We start from the raw sequence: 3121 nt of genomic DNA on the forward strand, positions 1-3121 counted from the left end.
CCTTTCCTTTTGGCGAACACCCAGTGGTGGGATTTATTTACATTTAATGGATTTTTAAAGACAAAAGATACTTCTTCCCTAAAATCCCCTAATTTTACACGGGAAGAAAAGGCACTAAGGTTTTCCACACAATTAGTGGTGGGTATATATTCTCTGTTTCCGTGCATATATATTTAATTTCCTTATAGGATAGCCAGGGTCTTTGGAGTACATTGGAATATGACGACCTAGGCAGTGATGACCTAGGTCCAGTAAGCAGAGTGTCTGGTCTCACTCAAAGAGAAAAGAATCGGGCCATTCATGATATGTTGTCTGAGGCTCAGTACTGCATTTGTCCCAGACTCACTCTCCAGAAAGTAGCTTTCCCTACTGTGATGACACAAATAAATAAGACTTTAAAAGTAGAGCTATTCTGCCTAAAATGATCAATGATCCACCTTTGTCGAGAATGGAAAAGCCATTTCCAATCAACCAGAAGCATGAATTTGTCAGTCAGTTTAACCTCCATGAGGGAATGGATCATGTGTACCTTCTTAATATTAATACATCCTCAGAATATAGCACAATGACTGGTACATATGCAGTAAATGACAGACATTTGGAGTCCAGCCCAACTCAACTTCTTTAAGAAGTTATATTGAAAACACTGAGTTTATGAATTGTCTCTGGTGGTGTAGAGCTCTGTGGTTAATTTGTATCCAGCACACTCATTCCTTCTTCTTTCTGTTGTACCCTCTATATTGCAGAGTCCAAAAGCCTAAGCACAATATATCCCAGATTTTCTTAACGCTAAAGTTTTGGGGAAAACTAGGTCCTTCCAACCAGAGGAACTTGAGCAGGATTTGGAAGGCAGAAGTAAGGTAAGCCCATCTTCTATTGCTTTGGCTGCTTCTCCTGGTTAGTATGGTTGGAAAGTTGAAGTTTACCTAAAGCATCATCTGAACATTAAGTCTCTAACATCAGGGGTATCAAGAGACAGATGCACCAGTGGTGTTGATATGGTTTATTATTCTGGTGTTCAGTCATCAGCCCCATAATTAATGAGAGCCAGTTGGAGATGCAGTAGCTTCCTTTTTCTGGCTTTCTAATTTCTTGATCACATCTGTGGCGTAATGTTCTTGAACTCAATTGTGCCAATGGCACTTCTCTTTGCTCTCTTCATTGCTGTTTTATTTATCAATCCTCAACTCTACCTCCTGGCCAAGACTCACCAGCTGCTTTCTAGTGGTGAACCCTTCCTTGATCCCATACTCAGAATCAACCAAATTGGTGAACTGTGTTCATGGACAATGCCACCCAGGTATGATTTAATTCCACAGGTCGTTTTATTCAATGAGTTCATTAAACAACACATTTTGGCAAACTCCAAAATACTAAGTGCATGTAAAAATTTCAAGTTAGACTTTATACATTTAGGAGTGGGGAAACTGTGGCCTTCTGGATCCTTGAGTGAGGCTTTTTACTAAATCCAAATTTTGCAGAACAAGTCCTTTTATTAAAAGGGGTGTGACAGAGAAAGATGAAGCTTTTCTTGCCTTCTTTGGTGCTGGAATGTGGTAAATGAAGAAGGGAACTTTATAAGAAGAGTCTGGAGAAATAGTTAAGGCCAAACTGCCTAGGGTCTTAAAGGCCATGGCCAAGAGATGAATTATTAATATTATTTATGATGAAAAACCTCTCATTTCTCAGTGAAGGGAATAATGCAATATGATTCACTTTTTAAGATCTGTTCTACTGCTAGGTGAAAACGTACTGTAAATGTTCAGTAGTGGACGAAAGGATACAAGCAATGATGCTCTTGCAGGAGTCTAGGCCTTCTGTGATTGTAGTCCAAATTTTGTGTACCTGTGTCATCTAAACTACTTCAAGTTAGACTTTACCATAAAGTGGTGCCAAGTTGTTCTTGGTCAACTTGTAGAAGCAAAAGTGAATCCCCTGGGAGAACATGTATGTTCGGCCACCCCCAGAGATCCCTATACATAAACGTTTAGTGGATATGAACTCCCAGTCAAAAACCCTAAAAAAATAAATGGTAGCTATTATCATTATTATTACGGTAGTGAGAAAAAACTCTGGCCAGACTTAGCTGCAGAATTCCAACCTATACACAGAGCTGCTCTTTTGACCCCATCATTAGATAATCTCCTAAGTAGTGCAAACAGAACACGATTAACACTTGACCCATGGGTTGTGTCCTCCTTTCAACTTTATCCACTTGGTCTCCTCTCGGTGAGTTCTGCCTGCAACCATCAGATAACGCAACTCAGAAAGCTCAGCCTCCTAGTGGATACAGCACTCCTACCCCGTTTTCTTGCAGCAGGCATTTGAAATTCTCTCCAAACTGAATTCCTCTCATATCTGTTTAACTTGCAGTTGTATACTAATCATGTAGTGCTTGGTCCATGACAAATTTTTGAAAAATATTTGTCAATCAAATGTAAGAAATTCCTGAGGTTTGCAAAATGGGAAACTAAGCAAACAAAAACAAAACATGAAGTAAGAGGCTGGGAGGGTGGGAGGGGGTTGAAGGATGAGAAATGACTTAATAGGTGCAATATACATTATTTGGATAATGGTTACATTAAAAGCCTAGACTTCACCATTTATGCAATATACCCACATAACAAAACTGCACTTGTACCCCTTAAATTTATCCAAAAAATTTTTAAAAATATGAAATAAGAATCAAGTTGTGACTATCCAGTGGCCAAAATAGGTTCAGTTAATAGTAAAGACTGAATTTTCTTTATAGAACTATTTTAGCCCTAGAGTTAAGAGTTCCATTTTTTTTGCCCCAAAATATTCATAAAATCCAAGTCAATGATTGAATTAATCCCTTAGTTAGACTCTCTAGAGAACCAGGTTTCAACTCTTCTCCTGCTGAGTATTTGCCATCGATACTCTCTTATTTTGGAAGTAGCAACTTCTGCCAGCTTCAGCTTGAGTTATAAACCATCTTTTACTGACTCATGTATAGAAGGAAAGCACCTTGGGGCAAGAACTTTGTTGTTAGTCTTCACTGTTCAATTTAAACCATTCATGCTAAGTATACTAGTGGCACCTTACAGAGAACAAAAAATAAATAAATGAATAGATATCAGGTCACCTTAGCTAATTCATC

Source organism: Propithecus coquereli, unplaced genomic scaffold, assembly GCF_000956105.1.
Source record: "Propithecus coquereli isolate 6110/MARCELLA unplaced genomic scaffold, Pcoq_1.0 Scaffold639, whole genome shotgun sequence".
NCBI classification, from domain to species: Eukaryota; Metazoa; Chordata; class Mammalia; order Primates; family Indriidae; genus Propithecus; species Propithecus coquereli.